The following is a 23,205-nucleotide window of genomic DNA, read 5'->3' on the forward strand; positions in this document are numbered from 1 at the left end:
TTAAAATATCTGTCATTTTACACATATTTTGGGAGGGGTCTTCTTTTCTTCTACCCAAAATAAGCCTCAATGTGTTGTACTAGACAAAGATAGTTTGCCTCTATAAGAGAAATTCTGTTGCCAACTACTAAGATTATATATATATATATATATATATATATATATATATATATGAATGTGTGTGTGTGAGTGTGTGCTTGTGTCTATTATCTAGTGTAGGTATAGAGCCACTTTCTTCACACTGCACTTAACTGTCCTTTTTCTGACCAGGAATCTCATTTTTTCTCCCCTGGTATGTGTCCAGCTGCACTGTATTGAGCGTAAATAAGCCCTTGCTTTTAGCTGATGTTTGTTGGGAGGTCTCAAGGGTTTCCTCCTCCTCGTTCTAGTTCTCAGAATTTAATCATTGTCTTATGATCTTCTGGAATGCTTATACATATGTCTCCTCCACATGTATAACACTTGCATTTTTTTCTCTTCCCTAGTAAGATCATAAAGGTGGGGGACTCCTACTGTGCATAACCCCCTCCTGCAACATTAAGCTGCTTTCTCAGTGGAGGAGGAGAAAGGAGTATAAGCATGTGACTTACTCCTCTAGTTTTCTCTCAGTCTCCTTATACTTTATCAATTCTCAGTTTGCAAAGCAACCTGTTTCATAATTCTAAGTTTTTAAAACTAACTTCAGTCTTTATCTAAGGATTACAACTTTTATTCACTGAATGCTTAAAAACATGTTTTGAACAAAGAGTAGCAAACATTATTTGACATGGACTCATGAGGTATCCTGTTGGCTTAAGAAGCTAGTTATGTGGGTTGGAGATGTCTGAGAGATTGGGATTCAGGTAAGGCAAGGTGGATCCTCTTTTGGAGAACTAGAGGTTCAGAAGATGTAATTAGGAATGAATAGAAAGACACTCTAGAATCCCCACATAGTAGGGCAAGATGCTTCTTTGAGAATTGTTGTGATGATGTTAAGAAGGAATTCTCCAGAAGAATGAAGGTACTCCAAGTTGGGAGATGAAGTGTAGCAGCACGATGACAAAGCATAAAAAGAAGAGCATATGAGTGCCATAAAATAAATGTTACATTCAGTCAACTAACTAAACATGGAATGTCAGACAGTAAGAAGTTATAGATTTCTCAGTGTCCATATTGAGAATATTTAAAAGATGAGATGTCACTTGCACTGGTATGGATACAGGGATGGAAGATAACTCCTTAAAGCTTGTAATAATCAGGGTCAGCTGATATTTGTATATTCATTTCAGACAGTGCATTAAATATGACTGATTTCCTGGAAACATTTATGTCTCTGAAGAAAAAGTTTCTAATTAGCATCTGTTTCATTTAGACCATGTAAATGGCAAAGACCATTTGGGCAATCTGTCATGTGTCCTAAATTATTTGGAAAGCTGTCTACATTAATCAAATTAATTGTATAGAGCTAGCCTTTGGGTTCTCAGACTATTTTTTTAAAAACATGCATACAGACTGTTTCTATTTAATCTTTAAAAGGTCCTATTATTTTAAACATGGTTATGACTAATGACTTTTCCCCTTCAAAATCCTTTGTTGAGAACAATTCCTGAAGGCTTGTAATGAATTATTTCCAATTTCACTCTCTTCTTAGTCAATATTATTCAAATCTGTGGTTGAAAAAGTCATTTATGTGTTAATGATTCCTAAATTTATATCATCAGCTGTACCCTGTCCCTGAACCCTAGACTAGTATAACCACCAACTCTGCTACCTCTCTGTTTGGAGGTTTAAGAGGCATTTCAACATAACAATGGCAAAATATAACTCCTAAGTTTCTGTTTCTCATCCCTCAACCTGTTTCTTCCTATTCTCCCTTTTCAAGTCGATGATAGCAGCAGTCAGATGCACAGATTAATTTTTTTTTAAGATTTATTTTTTATTTATACGAGAACTGGGATACAGGCCAGAAGTGTGGGAGGGTGAGAGGATTCACCAGAGACAGAGCGGGGAGAAGAACAGGCAGGTGGAGCAAAAGCACTCCTGAGGGTAGCAATGGGCGAGGCAGGAGAGGTCTGCCATGTCATGTGGGAATCTCCCTGGCTGGCCAGGAATTGAACCTGCACTGCAGAGGCTGTGAACAGCTTCACAGCACTGCACTCAACCTGCTGCACCACTGGGGAGGCCCTTCACAGATTAAAATTTAAAAGGGTCCTTGGCTGTTTTCTTTATGTCATTTTCTACATTGACCCTCATTAGAAATTTGGATAAATTCTATTCATAAAACTCCCAGGTTCATTGCAGCACTAGTTACGGTAGCCAAATTATGGAGACAACCTAAATGTTCAAAAACAGATGAGTAGATCAAAATGTCGTATATATACATAAAGGAATACTACTCAGTAATCAAAAAAGATAAACTCATGTCTTTGGTGGCAAGGGTGCAGCTGAAAGGGACTGAGCTAAGCAAAGTCAGTCAGAAAGAGAAAGATGCTTATATGGCGTCATTATATGTGGAATACAGAGAAACCAGACAAGGAGGTCGGATAAAGCCAAACTCAAAAACTAGCCCTTGAAAGCTGAGTATAGAACTTAGAAATTCAGAGGGGGAGAGGAGAAGGAAGGAATGATCAAAAGTGGGGAGGGAGCACCATGGACTATGGTTGTACAGTGTGGATACTTTGGTCATAGTAATGCTATGGTAGTCGTATTGGGGGTGGGGGTGTGATCCAATACTTCCAAAAAACAAAGAGCAATATAATCCAGCATTGGTAACACATATGGAATGATTGAGAAGCCAAATGAGATGGAAAAATAGCCTAGTTATTAACAACAGCAGAAAGCTGCCATCTACCTTAGCAGGGTTTACTGAGGAGGGACCACAGGAGGAGGTTTTACTGAAGTCCAGGGACCACAGCAGAAGCTAGAATCTCATCAGACATGTTTGGTGGGAGGTCAGGTAGGAGATGTAGCCCCTGCTAGACACAGAAAGAGAACACCCTACTTCCAACACTTCCAGTGTTCCTATCTCAAATCTAGTTCCATTGGTTAAACTCAGCCACAATTCAGCTAACATAGCGGCTTGTAGAATGTAAGTTGCTAAGGTTAGTCCCACTGTGGAACATGGCATAGGGGGGAAATAATTATGAAATTAATCAGATCAAGCATGAGTTTACCACCCAATTTAAGGTAATCTCCTTTGCCCAGATATGTTCTCTCCCAGCATTCTAGCTTTATCACAACAAATATCACTTATTGAGAATTTCTTGGTTGATATTTTTTATTATTTGTCTTTCTCCAGTTCATGCCAAATACAGTATCTGACATTTTATGTGTTCAATAAATGATTGTGAAATAACACAAAGAGGATACATTTTTGCTATAAGGTCACAGTGGAAGACATACATAAAGGAATCCTTTAATCATTTTCCAAGTTTGTACACAAGTGTAACTAGAAATGAAAGCTAAGTTACTCATGAAATTGGTCATAGATACACATTCCTTATGAATTCTCTACCTTAGTGGGGGAGGGTAGTTTCTCCTTTATATTTTTTTCTGAAGAGACAAATATAATTTTTTATTTTATTTTTTATTTCCTGGCAACCTAATTTACATTTTTTTGTTAAAGTGGCTTTGGAGGAACTCATTCCACTCAGTGGTTGATGTAGATGCCATTACTTGTCCTTTCCATCTACAGAGAAACCAGTAGGTGAACTGCTTCATTTGGGTGTCAGGGGTGGGAGGTGCCCCTAAAGGGTTTCCTGCCACTAGGAATTTGAAGACAACCTCCTCTTACATTTGCAGGACATCAAGGGTTCTGGACATCATAAAAATTTCCCTTTAAGTTACCATGGGAACCCAGAACACCACCACAGTATGGACCCCTCTCTGGATAGCCAGGAATAGAATGCTTTTAAAAATAAATGCCTTTTGTTTCCATTTTATAGTTCGCTTTTTGTTCCCTTAGCTAACATTCTCTTTAAAGAGAACTTCACTGAAATATTTATAACATGTTTTAAAAATAATGTAGAACTTTTGTCACAGGTAAATGTTTCTGTGATCAAGAAAAGCCAAGAAGGTCTTAAATATCTAAAAATTTCAGAGTGCCTCCTTTACTTCAAGTCACCGATTTCCCCCAATTAGTAACAGCTAGATTGTATCCCTGCTGGCATAACACCTTTCCTGCAAAAATCTCAGAGCAGTGAAGACCAAGTTTAGCATTACCACTCTCTCCTATTTTCAATTGAGAAACAGGAGACTGAGGAATACCAAAAGGCTTTTCTCAGAATTATGGCATCAGAGGACCAAAGGAATCTTAACAAGATAATCAAATCCACTCCCTTTGCCTACAAGGTATGCATTGAATTATTGAGCTAAAGCAGGATTACTTCTAAATCCACATTTGTTAAGGGTTTTTGGAGAAGGAGATTGTAGTGACCACATTTTAGTAATATTTACTGTTCATAAATGTTTCCTGACATTTATTTTGCATCCCTCACACTACAATTTAATCCTATTTGATCTCTCTCCTCCTGACTTCCCATAATACCCTCAATTTTATATTCCTTTTAATTTTTTCATGTTAAAAAATCCTATCTCTATACTGAGATCATCGATAAGAATTACATTGCTTTCTGTTGTTGTCTTAGTTCTTCCCAGAATATATATTCAGGGATTTGTCAACTAGCTGATGGACCATTCAATGGATCTTTTATAAATCTTGAAGCTTTTAAAAGACACAGTAATAAAAATATCAGATTTTAAAATTATTATTATAATTATGGAGTTACATTTTTAGCCTTCCATATGGAGACATGTTCCACTTACCTTCCACAAAACTACCTGTGCCAATGCCTTATCTGTTTCCCTCCCCCCTCAATCTCAATCTCCCTAACACCTGCCCCTCTGGTAACCAGCAATTTTTTTTTTTTCAGTCAGTCCAGGACTTGTTTTTGCTGTGTTTTGCTAGTGTATTTGTTTTTTGGTATTTCTATTTCACAGGTGGGTGAAACAATCTGATAATTCATCTTTCACTTTCTTTTTTCACTCACTATAATTACCTCTAGTTTTATCCACTTTCTCCCTAAAGTTAATATTTTATCTTTTTTAATAGTTGTGTAGTATTCCACTAAATATATAACCCACAATTTCCTTATCCATTCTTTTTTTTTGAAGATTTATTTATTCATGCATGCAAGAACTCGGGTACAGGCCAGATGCATGGGAGGTGAGAGGATTCACCAGAGACAGAGAGGAGAACAGAACAGTCAGACTGACTGAAATACACTGCTGAGGGGAGCAGTGGGCGAGACAGGAGAGGTCTGCTGAGCCATGTGGGATTCTCACGGGCCGGCCAGGATCAAACCCACACTGCAGAGGCTGCGGAGAGCCTCACAGCGCTGTGCTCAACCGCCTGCACCAACAGGGGAGGCCCTCTTTATCCATTCTTCTGTTGATGGGCCCTTAGATTGGGTCTGTGACTTGGCAATTGTGGTCAGCACTGTTATGAATATAAGAATATATAATTCTTTTTGCATTAGATTTTTCATTTTGGAAGAACAAATACCTAGCAGAAGTATTGCTGGATCACATGGGATTTTCATTTTATTTTCTTAAGAAATCTCCATATGGTTTTCCATAGAGAGTGTATCAATTTCATTCCCTCCAAGAGTGGACAAGAGTTCCTTTTTCTCCTCACACTCACCAAAAATTGTTGTCTCTATTTAAAATATCAGAATTTATTCACTTGAAATTTTAGGTTTGTAAATTGCATTAGGTGCTAAAAGATTTCTATTGTTTCTCAATCGTGATCAAGATTTTTTTCCAAAATAGTTAGAAAGCTTTAAAACTGAATGGTGATTCTTTTCACGCTTTGTATTGCTTTTCATGTTGACACACAGAAGAAAATATACATAGAAATCCTCAAATGCCTAATCAAATGATAATGATTGCAATATTAGAATCTATTTTCAGTGGAGGAACTTAGTGTACAAGTGATGTGCGCATGTAATCAACAAGATACTGGGATGCAAAGAAATTTAATAATAAAAATAGTAATAATATTTCAAACTTTATTGTGTACTTGTCAAGTACCACTCTTCTAAATTCCTTTACAAGTATTATTATGTACACAGTAACTCAAAGAGTTGGCACTATTATTTTTCCATTCTAAAAGCTATAAGCTAATGTACATAAATGCTAATTGCTCAAGAGCATGTAGTTGGTGAATTGCAATGCTAAGAGCCTATCCTCCTAACTGCTAAACTACAACTTTTGTAAGTGAAGGGGAGAGGACTTTAATAGGAAGTATTCAGGAAATGGCATATGGTGGTACTGGTTTCAGTTCTCTCTATAAGAAGTGACTATTGCTTGCCACAGCGGAGAGCAGACCACTGTGTCCCAGAGGAAATGCAGCCACCAGGGTGAAGGCACATACAGAGTATGTGGCACTTGCAGAGTGCAGCAAAGCTATGGTCAGCATTTGAGGGAACTATAGGCAGAAAGCAGAACTTTATGGAGAACTCAATCAATAAAGATGTTGCTTTGAGCTAGTAGTGGCATGAATGGTTACCTAGACTTAGCATAAGAACCAGAAGCAAGGAGTGGACTTTCCAGATCCAAGCAGATGCCATATGGTACAGATCTCTGCATACATACAAAAAAACATCAGATAGGAACAGATCTGTTCTCAGATCCCTAGCCACACAGATGAAGTCTTAGGACTACCTGCTTTGTAGTAAACATATTGTCAGTCTTCCACAGGTCATTGTTTAGTTAGAATGTTCAAGGTCATAAAATCCTTATTCTGGATGGAATTACTTATCATTTTTCATCATTTTATATAAATCCAAAATCAAAAGAATCTGTTGCCAAATATAAATTCCTGGATGGATGAGTAGGGTGAACACATTTTCTAACTCCAGAATATTTTCAGTGTGACAAAATTTAGGCACTATGTCCTACAATGCATGTTAGATATGTTAGAGTTAACACTGTATGTCATTGAAATTCAATGTTGCAACAACTTCCCCAATTATTAAATAAACACAAATACACCAAAACACTTATTCTTCCAATGTATTTCCCTCTCTCACCACAGTATTCTCCATTGTTTATCAAAATCATCCAATAATCCTGCTCCTCCATACTGAATGGATGTTATCCCCAATTTTCCATTATTTTATGAAGACACAAAATCATGTCATGTCTCTCCAAAGCTGCCAAGAGTGTGCTTTTTGCTTCTGCCGGGAATGAACTTCCTGCTTCCAGATTTATCCACATTAAGTTATTCTTCAGATGCTATTTCCTCAGATGATATTCTCCTTTTACCCCAAGCACTCTCATCTCTAAGCCCTGGTACTCCTGTGAACATCACTTTGACAAGCAGTCCCAGTAGTTGTGCTTCAAGCATGTCTGACTTGTCAGACAAATTAATTGGTTACTTCTTAGTGCTAGTTACTGACTTTTAAAATGTCTTGCCCCCACATAGTTCTTAGGACAACGGCAGACACATAGCTGATTCTCAATGCACAATTGTTTGCAATAAAATGAATTGAAAGCACACACTTGTTTTAATTCAGACTTACTGACGTCAATAAGTAAATTATTTTTGAAGGGTTTTTTCCTCCTTTGGGGTCCAGAAGGACCTGTGGGGCACACTTTATATCAGAAAGAGTCAGGGTTCCCTTTAAACCCACTGCATGTTCAATGGGATTGATTGAGTATATCTTTTTGTCTCCATGTGCTTTTTAATCTGGGTAATTTATGCATCTTTAGTGTTGGACAAAAAAGCACTTCATGGGGAGAAAAACAGAAGGGGGAAATCTTACTATTATAAACCATGCAATTATCTGAACTTAAACATACTTTTCTGGCAGTCTTGCAGTTGAATTTTCTCATATGGGTTCATGCCTATGTCAACTTAAGTTCTCTTTGTCCAGAAACTGGTACAATTCAGTTTTACTGGCATTGATATTTTGGAAGGTACACACCACATGCACTAATGAGAAATAGTGACTATAAAATATAAGATTTATCTCATGGGTTAAACTCAATAAGAATATAGCCTTCCTGGTGGCACAGGCAGTTGAGTGCCGCACTGTGAAGCTGTCCACAGCCTCTGCAGTGCAGGTTCGATCCCGGCCGGCCAGCGAGGGTCCCACATGGCGAAGGAGACCTCTCCTGTCTTGCCCGCTGCTCCCCTCAGGAGTGTATTTCGTCAGTCTGACGGTTCTGTTCCCTGCTCTGTCTCTGGTGGAGCCTCTCTCCCCCGCATCTCTGGCCTGTACCCCGGTTCTTGTATAAAAATAAATAAATCTTGAAAAAAAAAGAATATAGCAAGGGGAGATCTCAGCTGCAAACATTCTACTGCATCTTGATAACTACATTACTTGTAGATCTATTAATCATGAAAGTTACCCAGAATCTTCAATGAATTTGTGCTTTGAGTCCCAACCACCTGCTAGAATAACTTTAAAAATACTAATTATACTAGAAGCTAGCACAAAATACTTATTATGGAACTCATACTCATTTCAATTAATTCTCACAACAATGCTGTGAAAAAGATACTATTACAAGCTTTACTGGAGATGAGGAAATTGAGGCTTACACAATGAATAAGGTTAGAATCGAACTCAGTGCACATATGACTTTCTAAGGCCCTAGTCTACACCCATGCTAGGCTCACACCAGCATCCCTGGGAGCTTGTTAGAGATGCAGAATTTCAGACTCCACTTAGACCTACTGAACAATAATATGCATATGAACAGTTTCCGTAGGAGAGTCAAATGCATATTAGCATGTTCAAAGCGCTGTGCTGACCAACAAGGTCATAGTGTGGCCCTTCTTTACTCCCTTTCTGCCCATTCTATGCCTTCTTTTCTTATGTTATAAATTTACCTCTCCAAGCTTCATGAGGGTATTTACAAATGTATCTCTGGTTCTTCTTTGGACTTCATATTTTTTCACCTGAGCTTTCAATATTTTTGTTTATATATATATATTTATTTAAAATATATTTTTACTTCATTTTTCATTTTTGCACAATGTATGCATTTTCATTTTGGCTATATCCCCCATACAATTCCCATCCCCCTTATTTTGACTCTAATCCCTCCCCCTCTAACCCCCTCCCCGTAGCAGTAAAAGCAGAATAGCTTTCAGTATTTTGAGTGAACTTTGAAGGAATTTCCTCCAGTCCTCAACACTACTATTGTAGCTGCATGTCTATTGTCATTTTGCAGTTCTTTATGGAATTCTTAAAAAGAGATGACCCTAAAGGGGAATGATGCTATAAACATGTGACATTTAGATTTATGGCTTTCTTTCTACAGGGAATGTATAATGACTCCTTAAGCCATTTCTCACATGCCAGCATTTTCCCTCCAACTGTATTGAGAGATAATTGACACATTACTTTGTATTAATTTAAGGCATACAACATAACAACTTGATAGAGGTATCAATTGCCAAATGATTACCAGACAAGTTTAGTTCACATCTATCACCTCATATGGTTACAGATATTTTTCTTGTGGCTTTTTTTAAATTCAGGAACACACACTTTCTAGTGCCCCTAGGGAGCAATCACTATCACAATCTTGGCTAAAATAGGGGCTCACAGATTACATATGAAATAAGAAAGAAGGACAGAAAATGGGTATTTTCTGATTCTCTTTCATGAACCCTCATGAGTCATTCCCAAGCATTCATTCCACATGTCTAACTGAGTCCATGAGTTCCTGTCCCTTCCGGGTCTCATTATCTTCTAACTCAGCAAATGGCACATTATCCTTTCAATTATGCAAGCCAGCAATCCAGGATTTGTCCGTACAAATTTTCTCCACTTTTCTGTCTTCCTGTTTATGATTTTACTTCTCAACTTCTCTCGCCTCACCCCAATCACAGCAGTGATCCAAGTCACCACAATCTCTGACCTACACTACTGCAGTAGCTTCCCAGAGACCCTTTATCTCTCCTTTAGCTCTCCCTCCTTCCACCCTTACATACGCAATAGGCAGAATAATAATTTTAAACATAAATCTGATTGTTATCCTTCCTTCTGGCTGAAAGTGCTCAGTAGTTCCCTTTAAGATAGAAACAAATCTCCTTAACTAGACTTCAAGGACCTCTCTCCTCTGCTTAGAACTCTATCAGTTATGCAAGGCTGACTCCATTCTCTCTGCATGACAACCACACCCAGACTCCTACTTTTCCACAGTGCCTTGCTTTCCCTTGCACATGTATTCCCCGGCATAGTATTCCCTCCCTTCTTTACTTGATAAGCATCCTTCAGAAGTCAGTTTGAATTAGTAATCTTCTTCCCTGATTAGCACAATGCTTTATCCTCCAACTGTATATTCTAGTCTATTTGTTCGCCGACATGTTCAAAACACATATATCTACTTAGCAATTCCTCTGTTAGGGGTGCTATGCCAGGCTCGTTCACAAGAGCTCATTGTTCAAAGTAGAAATCGGAGCACAATTACTTCTCCTTTCAGACAACTTAATGCATGTACAATTTGACACTTATTTTTATGATTCTTAGATTTATATATGTTTTCTCTGCAGGCAAGGATTTTTTCCCCTATGGTTTTATTTCTAGAACCCTGCCCCATACCTGACATATAACAGGCACTCATTAACTATATATTGGTTGAAGAAATTTTAGATATTTAGCCCTAAATGCTCATATTAAAATATATCTATCTTATAGAGTTATCAGGACTTAAAATATTTATTTCCTATTATCTTGCCATTTCATGTCAGTTATAAATATGGATTTTTTTTTGTTCATTCTAGAACATTTGTTTATTACTTACTGATCAATGCTAGCTCATTTTTCTCTATAACCTTTCCAGATATTAAATGATATTTCCTGCCTGGGATATAAGTGCTCAAATATCTCAAAACATTATTTTCTATGTAGTAGTGACCACTTATTAACCACACTGAGTTTTCTATTTTTAAGTCTTATTCAAATTTCTTCTTCATATCTTAAACATTGTGTTCAATCCTGAAGTGACAAATGTTCTAAAACAGATTTTAGAATGATACTCAAAATCTAAATATATTTTTATACTTATTATTTCCCTTCCCTTTTCTTGAGAAAATAACATTTCTCAATTGGTTCTCAAAGTGTTCTATAGTCAAACATTGCTGGGAAAGGATGGCTTAAACACAGCAGACCAAGTTTCTGGCTGCAGTGTTCATTAGAGTTGTTAACCTGTTATTTTACAGCATGAGTCTGCAAATGTGTATGGGAAATATTGCATAGTCCGAAGGCCAGCTTTCTCAAATGCATTGAGAGTGGGACTTTTTTTTTTCAAAAGCACTTGTCCAAAAACTTTGGGGAATATTACTGTCTGATTCAAGATGTGGGATAAAATGTTGATAGATCACTGTTTTGCTGGTAAAAAGGGAACTATTTCAGTTTTCTCTGGAAGTCAACAGAGGCCTGAAAGAATATGCGTCCAATTCCACTTAACATGTGGTTACTAAACATCTGTTATTTGACTAAGAAGACAAACCCTTGTTCTAAGGGTGGGGCAGAAAAGATAGTTGGGACTGGGTCTCATATTCCTATGCCTGCGCCTGGTGTAGAAATTATTATTTCTGATGATAAGACAAAGGATGCTCAGGATGATGCAGCTAGTGAGTAGGAGGTCTGGGAATTAAAGCAAAAACTCTTCATTTTCGAATCTGTCTCCTTTCTCCCGGTCACATCATTCCTGACTTACATACAACTTTATGTGGGAAATTAACTAAAAAAAAAAAGTGAATATAAAAAAATAAATAGGTCTTATGGAAACCATCAGGGCTGTTTTGCTGTTTCCAAATGATGATTCTCTTCTTCCTTACACTGGGTTTTCACCAGAAACAAGAGGGTATGTTTTGGAGAATATTTAACTACAAAACCCTCTGCTTCTACCACTCTGTCTTCTTAAATAAGTTGTGAAATTTCCACTAATGCAGAAGTAGAACTACTCAGCAGAAATTCATAATGTGTGTTTGTGGTTTATATTGGTGGCAGATGTGATTTCCTTCAGAAAATCTTAGAACTGGAAGGAAGAAAATCTTAGAACTGGAAGGCCTAGAAAGAGTTAAAGATTTGTACAGAATCATAAATAATAACATAAGTAAATACTAAGGATGATGCAAAACTGTCATTCCTCTGTGTTAAAATTCTACCAGATAATAAGGCCTTTATAACAACCTTGTTAAATATTATCTACTATCCATTTTTTCAAATGGGGTAACTGAGGTTAAGACAGGATAATCTTATTCAAGGACTTATTCAAGGCCACATACCAACCCAGGTAGTAGAGCCTGGGCTTAAATATTCAGTCTAACTTCAAGACATAGGTCCTTTCTACTATATTGTTCCATCTCTATATTGTGACTTGTGAAGATAAGCAATAACAGTAATTCAGTTGAATTTCCCTCAAACTCAAATCAGATGGGCAATTTTGAGGCCCAAGAATGCCAGGAAATCACATAATTTACATGAGGTGTGATTCAAGCAAAATGGTCCTAGATTAAAAAAAAAAAATAACCAGAAATCAAAGTGAGGGTTAATCCCTTCACATATTCATCAGAAGAGTGTAGATTTATTTCAGTGATGATGTCATCAGCCTAAAGCCATTATGGAATTCCTTTTTAAACAATTACTTCTGTCAACTACAGTATATTTAAAAAAAATAACCTCATTAGTGGCAAAATTTTCCTTTGAGAGCAGATTTTACTATCCCTAGAGTTTTGGAATCTAGCTTGGTGAATGAGTGGGATCAGGCTAGGTCAATGGTCAATATCATGTTATGAGACCAGTTTTCTTGAGTGACTGGATATACAGATTTCCTGTCTACAGTTAAGCTTGGTAAATAGGATCAAGAGTTGAATCAACAGAATCTAAAGTTCTCTGCGATCCAGTCTGCATATGTTCTATGTAGGGAAAGTAACTGAAAACAGCTGCAGATGAATAAACAACTTCTTTATTATTCTTCATTTCAATGCGAGATTATGACAATAGTTAAATTGTTTAATTATTTTTAAATTAGTTCCTTATTTTGAAATCATACCTAACTTTGAAGACCCAGCTGAATTTCACTTGGTTCATGACAGTATCCTGCTAAAAAGACTCTTAGAAGCTTAAAATATTTGCTTTCTGCTCTAGTTTCTTAGAATCTAATCAAGCACTATACTATTGTATTTCTACCTTTCATAGTGCCTGTCTTATCTTCATACAAAGACAAGTATTTTAAAGAAAATGTTTTAAAAGTCAATTTTTAAAGTTCTTCTATAACATACCTTTTTTCCTGCTTAGCTCTGTGGGGATGCACTATAAAATAAATGCTTTTAAAATGCAATGCTTCCCTCAATCACTTCCTCATTTTTGTAAATCTGCTCCCTGTGTGAATAAACAGAGTTCCAAGAAAAGTGTCAGTGTTCAGTGTTTTTTTTCTTTTGACTTTATTCACTCTGATCTTCATTTTCCCTGAAAATTCCATTACCAACATTTCCTTTTTAATATGAAGAAACTGCATTGATTATGATTATATTCAGTGGTTGAAGAGTGAAGTTGAGCTATTTTCAAGTGCTTTTGATCAATGTAGGCAGCCTTCATCACTTATTTAGGCCCAATCTCCTATAGAAAGTTTAGCTATTTAGAACTAGGAAAGTTACATATTCTTCTAGAGTAGATAACATTTCTTTTCGACTGGGTTAAGAGCACATCTTTGTTGAGTTTATGGTCTGAGAACTGTCTACCACAAAGGTCTATTATTGATGTTTGAGAACACTGAGGTCAACTCAAAGGTATTTACTGAAGTGTGTTTATAAAACACCTACTCTCTGCCCAACTCTTGGAGATATTCTTTCAGCCATGGTAGGTTGACTCATGGCTGTAATTCCTTATGAGAACCTTATAACAAAATGAGACTGCATGGGTAGTGCCTGAATCATAGAGTTTAAAATCCATCAGCTCCAAACAGAGGAAGTCAGTGGTGGGTAGGAATAGACTTTTCTGCAGTGAATAAATATTACTGAAAAGGAAGTATGCTTGGCCTCAGAAAAGAGTGGAGAAAAATGCAGAGAGCATGTCTTTCTACTTTTTCTATAACAGGGGAAGAGTGAATCCAGAGATCTACAAAACCACAAAGAGTAAAATATTGCTGGCCAATGGAAACAGACACATTTGAAAATCAGGAAGTCAACCTGCTACCCTAGAGTGGTGTTAGTGAATACTCCCCCACATCAGATGCTTGTTGGGTTGGGCAGGCTGCCTTTAATGCCTGCTAAAGGGGAACTTTCAAAAGAGTAAGTCCATAAGGAGGTATTAGGAAGGTGAGGTGATACATTATGCTAGGGCTTCAGAATTCCATTTATAATAGAGCTCAGTTTTAAAAAATCTACTATCTTGTAATCTTCCTCGTTCACAATAACACACGACATGAGTATTCATAGAACTTAGGCAGTAAGGAGTTTCAAAATACCAATATAGCTCTGTCTTTCTCAGAGCAGTTTCATTATCTCATAAATTTGACAAAGAAATGCCATCTTGAATACAAACTTGAATTGCTTTGCACCAAGAAAAGTCTAAGTAATTTTCTCAATAGGAATGAAAGAAGTCTGAAACTAGTGATGTGACCTAGAATATAGATTACCAATTTTAAAAAGCCAAAACATGAAGTATCAGAATTGTTCCCAGGAGTTGGATGGTCCCCCAAACTCAAAAATTGGCTAGGAGTGAGAAGACGGAGCAGGAATGTGTGTTTTGTTGTCTTAAGAAAAAAAGGCAGCACAAGACTTCTGGAAGCCACAGAATAATTCTGTCAGAAGACATGCTACGGCTCCAATTTATATTGGTTCTGCTTCCCAACTCATTGACTGGTACTACCCTGTCGATGATCCAAACACCACATTGCAATTAAATCTGCATTTATTTAATCTATAATCAAAGTTTTTGCATCTTCTGTATTGATTCCCACTTGTCAGGATTCTGGGTACTGCCAATATAATGACCACTTAACTCCTAATTCTATTAGACTCATCAGAACTCATATTGGTAAACTGAAGAGTATAACTTTTGACCACTGGACCAAAACCCAACGTAGTAAAATGGATGTTCTGGACTGTTCCTAGGTGGTTATGTCATTCTCTTCACATGCTCTTTACTGGACTTGTTGGAGTTATGGAAATGACAAGATAAGAACTTGAAAATGTTCACCATTTCATGATAAGGCCTTTTTGATAAAAATTCTAGCACATAACATTTTCAGTACACAAGGCGATTCTTGTTAGAATTTTATAGCATGCATGCTGTGAATGAAATAGACCTCTGTTGACAAACAAAACCTCTTAGACATTTTTGACAAACAAAATCTCTAAAAGTGTTTTAGGAAAGGGAGGGTATGGGAAGGGAAAAAGATATTCAACCATCCCAAAATAGCTAGTTTATTACTACAGGAAAAAAGATAAGACAGAGACATATTAGTCATATTTCCTTATTTGTTATTGCACCAAAATTATCCAGCGCATTGCAATGTTATTTTACTTTGCTATTGAGACTTCTTAAGTGCAACAAATCACTGAGCTTAGAGTAGAAGAAAGATCTAAATGAAAACTTAATTCTTCATAGTAGTAAGTGGTTAGGATCATTAATTTGTATTTGCAACCCAATGCTCATCCCCCTCTGAACAAGTACAGCATTTTCCTTTAATGTTTCTGCTTCAATTCCAACCTTCTTTGTAGTTCACATACACATACAGACTTGCTTTAGATATTCTTGGCCCATAATTGGGACTCCCACTTACTAGCATTCATTAAACATTAGCATTCATTAGCAAATATTTATTAGCCATCTATCTTGTGCCATAACCACCTTTGATTTATCTCTCACTTTGGCTTATGTCACCTCAAATCATGAGAATAACTTGTATACAACACTTTGTCTTCCTTTTCATTTACTACAATAAAAATAATAATAGCTAGTACTACAGAGATTTTACCCTGTGCAAGGTATTTCCCAAGTCATTTACCAGTGTTAACTTTCGTAACTTTCATGAAAACCCCATAAAGGGGGCTTAATTTTTATCTCTAATTTCTAGATGAGAAAATTGAGGTACAGTTTAGAGTTTAAATAATTTCTCTGAGGATAACAGTAGTAAGAGGTAGTAGTTGGTTTTGAACTTGGGCAGTATGGCTTTCACTTAGCTCTCCAAGGAAGTGCTTCTATTTTACTATTTCCAAACTCTCAAAAAGGACTCACAAAGAATATTTGGACCTCACAACTTACTTCTAGCTTTAGTTACAAAGACAGTTCCTATAGACATGATATTTTTTCTAATTGGCAATTTTTTTTCACTGTTGTTAGAACATTTGCTTTTCCCAAATTGGAGTCTGTATTTTCTTTATTATAAAGATATCATATGTTCTTATCTCAGTTAATTCTAGGATTATTGTTTCTCTAGTCTCAAGTGTTTTTAAAATATGAGGTCTCTCTGTGTACTTGATTTTTCTTGGCTAATATTTAGCATAATCATTTACACATTAAAAGAGTTAAAGTTTTAATTCAAGGTCACAACCTTTGAGTACACATTACATATGGTTAGAGAGGCCCTTTGTGACAGAAATTATTTGTTCAGCTCATAATGCAAAGATGGCATGTTCACCAGGATCAAGTAGCACATGACCTATTCGTAACTTCTCACACTTCTTAACCGAGACTCCCTTGGTTTTCCATAGGCCTTCTCTTTAATTCAAGATTCCTAATATTCCACTTATGAACCATACTGATTCACACTCTCTCTGTTTTCTCTCTCTCTCTCTCTCTTTTAAGATTTATTTATTTATAAAAGAACCAGGTATAGGCCAGATGTGCGGGAGGGTGAGAGGATTCAATAGAGACAGAGCAGGGAACAGAACAGGCAGACTGACAAAATACACTGCTGAGGGGGACAGTGGGCAAGACAGGAGAGGTCTGCCTCGCCATGTGGGCATTTCGAGGCCGATGGGGATCAAACTGGCATTGCAGAGGCTGCAGACAGGCTCACAGCGCTGTGCTCAACTGCCTGCTCCACCAGGGAGGCCCTGTTTTCTCTCTTTGGATTAGAGTGATCTATTAGTGATCATGAATGAATGATTGAAAGGCTCTAAATGTAAAAATGTGTTCAATAAGCCCAGTATTTACATGTTGCAGCAACATATAGGCTCACAAAATCCAAAAATGGTGACATAAACCAACCACCCTACAAAGAGAAAGACTTTAGGTTTAATTGAAGATAACAATTTTATGTATGTGATTTGGTAGAGAATATTTTTTAAGGCCATAAGAATTCCTGAGAACTTTCTGGGAAATAATAGGATGGGAAGAGCTAGAGCCCCTTTATAACATCTCTTTATATAAAAGCACAGTCCGGATAGGCCATGAGTTGCCAGGGAAACACCCAATACACACACATATACACACACATACACACATACATACACACACACACAGCATATGCTTCAACTGTCTTCTCTTCTGTCTTCAGCAAGTTCTGTCACCTTCTCCCCTCTCCAAATATACAGAGGAATAGGCACTTACTTTTAAATGACAGACTTAGTAAAGACATCATCTCTTTATGTGCTAATTTGACAACATGCCTTCACTCAAAAATGCTATGGTCAAGACCTGGAGTCAGGTGGTGACACTGTGGTCCCAACTTCAGTTCGCTGATCTCTAGAAACAAGTAAGTTAAATAATTCAAATTGGAAAAGAAAAATCACTCAGAGCTGGGTCATCCAGTGTGTACCTCTCATTGATCCCATTCAATGGACAAATGCCAAATTCCCATTTATTTTATGCTGTGAGTGCTTTATGTTGGTTTGTATTGTGAAAGTACTTCGTGGTTCCTGGGGAAAGGCACCCTGGGGTACTATCAGCAGTTTTTCTTCTTCTGACTTGTTATGATAATAACTTTTGTTTTTACAGTCAACACTTTGAAATTCAGGATAATGGGAAACACCCTAAGCTTATACCAAATTTTTCTAGAACTATGCTCATTTAAAATATTTTCTCTTACCACCTCCATAAATCACCTTCAGAAATTGAAACTGTTATAAATGTCATCTTTAGATTAGATGGACTAAAATAAGAATCACAGGTTTGCCATCTATGAGGCTATGTCACCATCGGTAAGATGCTTTATACTTTGCAACCTCATTTTTTAAATGTTCCTTAAAACTTAAATAAGGATTAGATTATATATGCAAAGTTGTAATATAATGGCTGTTATCTAGACAATGCTCATATATTTTAGCCATTAATTTTAATGTTTCTGTGTCACACTATTATTATAGACAGTCTTTGATATCCAGAAGCTCCCCACAATTTATTTTTGAAATTGAGTATATTTTATATGCAAATTATGATGGCTCTATCTAAATAACATATTGGATGGAGAGAATATTTAACAAACAATCACCATGTCTGTCTTAAGTTAGTATTTTGAATTTTCTTCTCCAAAGTTACGAAGAAATGAATAAGTAACAGAATAGGCTGATTTGAAACTTACTTTTATTTATTCTTGGGCTATTGGTATTTTAAGAAATTGCTAAGTGAAACTATGTAGAGAAAGAAAAGGATAGGCAAATGACATAAATTACAAATTGCATAACTATCTCCTGAATACTTAGACAAGACATAACATTTCTTGCAAAGTGTCAGAATAATACCTATTTGTTCTAATTGCAACCTTGTGACCTGGTATAGGGAAGAATGACTAACCAGTTTTATAGAGGGAGAAACTGAGTTATGGAAGTTTAGAAGTAAATTCCCAGAAAATGGTGATCCCATTATTCACTGCTTAATAGCACTACTTCCTCCAATCATTGAAACACATTATTGACTGATTCGTCCGCTTATTTCTATTGAGCAAATACATATTGAGCATCCGCTATGAGCTGGGCACCATTCTAGATGATAGAAAAGAGAAGTAAAGCAGACGAAAAGCCTTGTCCTCATGGAGCTGGCAAAATATATGTTGATACATACTACAGAAAAAATTAAAGCAGGGTGGTTTACAATTTTAAAGAGGGTAGTGATTGGCCAGGTACTCACTGATAAGAAAGAGAGGGAGAAAGCCACGAGGAACGTGGGGTATTTGCATTTCCAGGCAGAGTTACAGTTTGTGCAAAGATGCTGGCAGGGGAATACATGTAGGTCAAAGAACAATGAGACCATGGTTGAGAAGACAAAGGAGGAAGGCAGAGGTAGGGTAAGTGTCAGGAGGTATTGGGTCTTATAGGCCACTGAAATAAGTCTGACTTTAACTGAATTCAATTTCAAGGGTACTTAGAGATTTCTAAAGAGAGACATTGCATGATTTACTTTCAGGTTTACTGGGATCACTCTATGCTTGTGGACAATGGGTGGTGATCATCAAGGACTGAGGTAGGAAACTAGCTATGAAGTTATAGATAGAATCAGTACAGACTCCAGGAGAGGAGGGGGTGCGGAGCAGTCATTACTGAAGCAGGAGCTGGCAGAACTGGCTGAACAGACTGGAAGAGGCTTGTTAGAAAAAGAAAAGAAATGAGAATAACTCCAGGGTTTTTGGCCTGACAAACAGGAAGGTCTGAGTGGACACCATTATGCGGTTGTCTGAAAAATGCAAAGTCTTGACTGGAGAACTAAAGCTGCAAATTCAATCAATGATATAAGTATTTTATTTGTCTTTTTCTCATTTGGAATGTGTACATTTCATTTGAGAAGGGACTGAAGTGACATCTACCATTGCTTTTTCTGCCACTAACGGATTGTCTAAAGAAATAAATTATATAAACGTGACTCCAGAAAAGGATCTTTGGATGGGAGTGTGTGTGAGAATTTGCCACACAGAATTTAAGCAAGCATTCTTGTTGGGCCCACTGCAGAGTTAAGCAAAGGTAATATACAGGGTGAGTCTGAGGTTTGAGTGTTAAATACATCTCCCTGGATATTTCCAAAGCACAGATCCTTAAGTCCCAGCCTCATCCTTCTTATTTCCACCATTCCTCTAAATCTGAGGAGAATGCATTTTATGATGCTAGCCCATGTTTAAGTACATGGAAGACAACCAGGCAATGGTTTGTATATGGGAAGCCATACCCTGGTTATACTTTGTGTTCCTTTACGTGGGTTCCTTCAGGATCTCTATCAGCATATTGGAATTGCCATACTTCACGGAACTTTGAAACCATCTAGCTCCAAAATAGACTTAATAGTGTGTGCTGAGGCTGACAGATTGATGGATGTTTATTGGAGCTCTGTGTTAGGAAATATTCTGAGACTACTTCTGAGCTAAAAGAAAGTTATAGCAGGAATGCAGAAGATCCAAGTAAGGGACCAGGAAAAAAAACCTAATAATAAACAAAAGACCATGGTGATAGTTCACAGGTGAATGGGTGGTGGGAATTTGACAGGGACTATAACCAACAGGAAAATGCACACATTGTACAAAAATTAAAAATGATATAAAAATAGATAAAATTAAAAATAAATAAATAAATAAATAAGAAAGTTGACCAAGCTAGGTTAGCACAACGGGTTATGGGAACAGGATGGAAAGTGACAGCTAGGTGGCAAGTATGTACCATCCGGTCTAGGTCAAGTCCTAACCTCTCATTTCAGGAAACTTCCTCTGAGGCCCCATAGATGGTTAGGCCAGGGGCACCTAACTCTAGTCCAGTGCCCCTTCCAGCAGTCTGAACACACTAAGGCACAAGTACAAATCTAGAAAATAAACACACCCACACAGACAAGCACACATATTGCTATACATGACAAGAGCTGGACTATTGGAACTCAATAGCCTGCAATCCAGATTTCTCACTAATCTAAACATATTTGAATTATTGAACTTTTACTGTATTGGAAGGGTAATTTCCTTTAACTTAAAAAAGCTTTCCGCTTGCTTTCATTTGTTTCTTTCATTTTATTTTATTTTAAATATTTTTATGATTTGGCAATGGAAACAATGAAATAAAACTGTATTTTATAGACTACAGTGGAGCGGATTTACAGCTAACACTGGTTCACAAGAACTGGCATAAAGATTTTTTCTTTCCTCTGTCTCCAGAGCTGGGGAATGTAAAGGAAATGGCTGAGCAGCAGCTGCAAACAATTACTAAGCATTTTCAATGGTCTTGGGAAATGCCATGAATTCAGAGCATCACTTCAGAAGCCTGGATTGCACCCCTCTACAGAAGTGCATCACTATCAGTTGACCCCACATTCTGCCTCTTCTTGGCAAGGCTTGTGGGTCAGACTTTTATTGAGTCTCTGTCTCCTGACACCCTGCAGTAAAGAGTCTCTTTCTCTTTTCCTCCTTGATCTTTCTATCCCTTCCCAAATGTATTTCATATGATTCCTTTAGTTTCAGCACATCACAATTCTTCAATTCGTAAAATGCAGAGACGAGCTGCTAGAGAACCACAGCTCTCTTCTGCATAAGCAGGAGGAAATTTTCCTTTAGTCCTGTCCAAAAAAAGTGAGCTCATCATGAAATGCTGCCCATATCAACTTTTCGATGATTGTACTGGGGATTCCTAAAATTCAGTCAACTTCTTTAGAGATTTTTCTAAAGAAACTTAACTCTTTAGACAAACATGTGAAGTCTGTAACATAAAATGCAACTGAAATATACATAGTCAACTATGGTTGCCTAGTCAACTTTAACTTGTATTCAGAAAGAAAATGTTCTACCGTGAGTGGTAGGGGTTGGAGGTCTGAAAGCAAGATCAAGGACTTAACTGAAGATTAGCTGGATGGATGGTATCTAATTTCAGGCTCTTGACTATCTGATGGCCCCAAGACACATCATAGAGAGCAGAGCCCATCACCAACTATAAGTCCACCTGGACTCTTACTGCAAATTGACCTTTCTGGCATTGCCATAGTGAAAGAGTAACTGCACTGTAATTATTCAACCAAAGTAGACCAAGAACTGGAAGAGCAGAAAATTGGCAGATGCATTAAAAAGGACACTTTGAGCTCTCTTCTATATTTTAAAGGAATAACTTGGACAAAATAAATTGGATAAAAGGAGCAAACTGGACATTTTTCTGACCTTACTACACATACTACATTTTTCTGACCTTACTACACATACTACACCTACTCAGGTGTCCTATTTGTAGGAAATAGGTCAGATAAGGTTCACTCTGTTGGTTCCAAGAAGAAAGGAGTTGATGTCCTGTGCTCTAGTCTGTCTGGCATAGTGTGTCTGCGATGTTACACTATGAGGAGTAGGAGGACAAAAGGAGCAGAAAATTTCCCCTTGTCAGCCTCCTCCCCTCACCACAGCATCTTGGTAGTTTTGTAGAATTGTTCTTATACAACTGCAGGGACACTCTGGATTGAAGAAAAGACAGTAAAACTCTAGGATCCTTGGTGCTAACACTGGGTGGTTTCAAATCTTGGTATGAATTCCATGCTAAAGAAAACAAACCTTGTCCATTTCCTTCTCTTTTGTGTATTCAAAGTAAAATAAAATTTTCCGATAGGTTGTCCTCAAGTATGAAAAATATTTATAAGAATGTCATATATGAACCTTAAGCAAAGGGGTATTTTTTTGTGAAGTGTCAAAGCTGAACTATGGGATACAACGGAGAAAACAGAATGAAAGTGTTTAAATTGGATGATGAAAAACATGGAGTTTAAATCCAGATTTAGGATTAGAAAGAATTCCTATAACTTGGCATGAATTATTAGGAAACATAAACATTTTGAATTGCAAACATCTGAAGCAAAGTTTTAGTTGCTGCCTATTCCCTCTTTCTGCTCCCTCTTAGGCTGGCCCTTGTCTGCCCCCCATATTTTTACTAACAAAAAGATGCTTTTGTTTACATATGGTGTTACATTCCAGTGGGCCACATGACAGGATCATCACCTGCATATGTGGTTGACCAGCAGTCTGTGTAAGAAGATGATTCTATTCTCACCTCTGGATATCTTTATTTATTCATGTTTGAGTAGCTCACCTTTTAAAACAGTAATTCTTGTAAGAAAAAAATAAGTTTCTACTGTATTGTAGATGTTATAAATATTGGCAGAAAAGGAACAACAAAAAACTGGAGAAATATAAAAAATGCTACAATTGTTGAGATTATCAGGGAATCTTGCAAAAACTGGAGCCATTTAGGTTAAAGTAGATAAGACTGAGAATGATGCATTACTAGTGAAAGAAACTGAGGTCAAATATGTAAGT

The sequence above is a fragment of the Talpa europaea genome (assembly GCF_964194135.1).
Source record: "Talpa europaea genome assembly, chromosome: 5".
Classification (NCBI taxonomy): domain Eukaryota; kingdom Metazoa; phylum Chordata; class Mammalia; order Eulipotyphla; family Talpidae; genus Talpa; species Talpa europaea.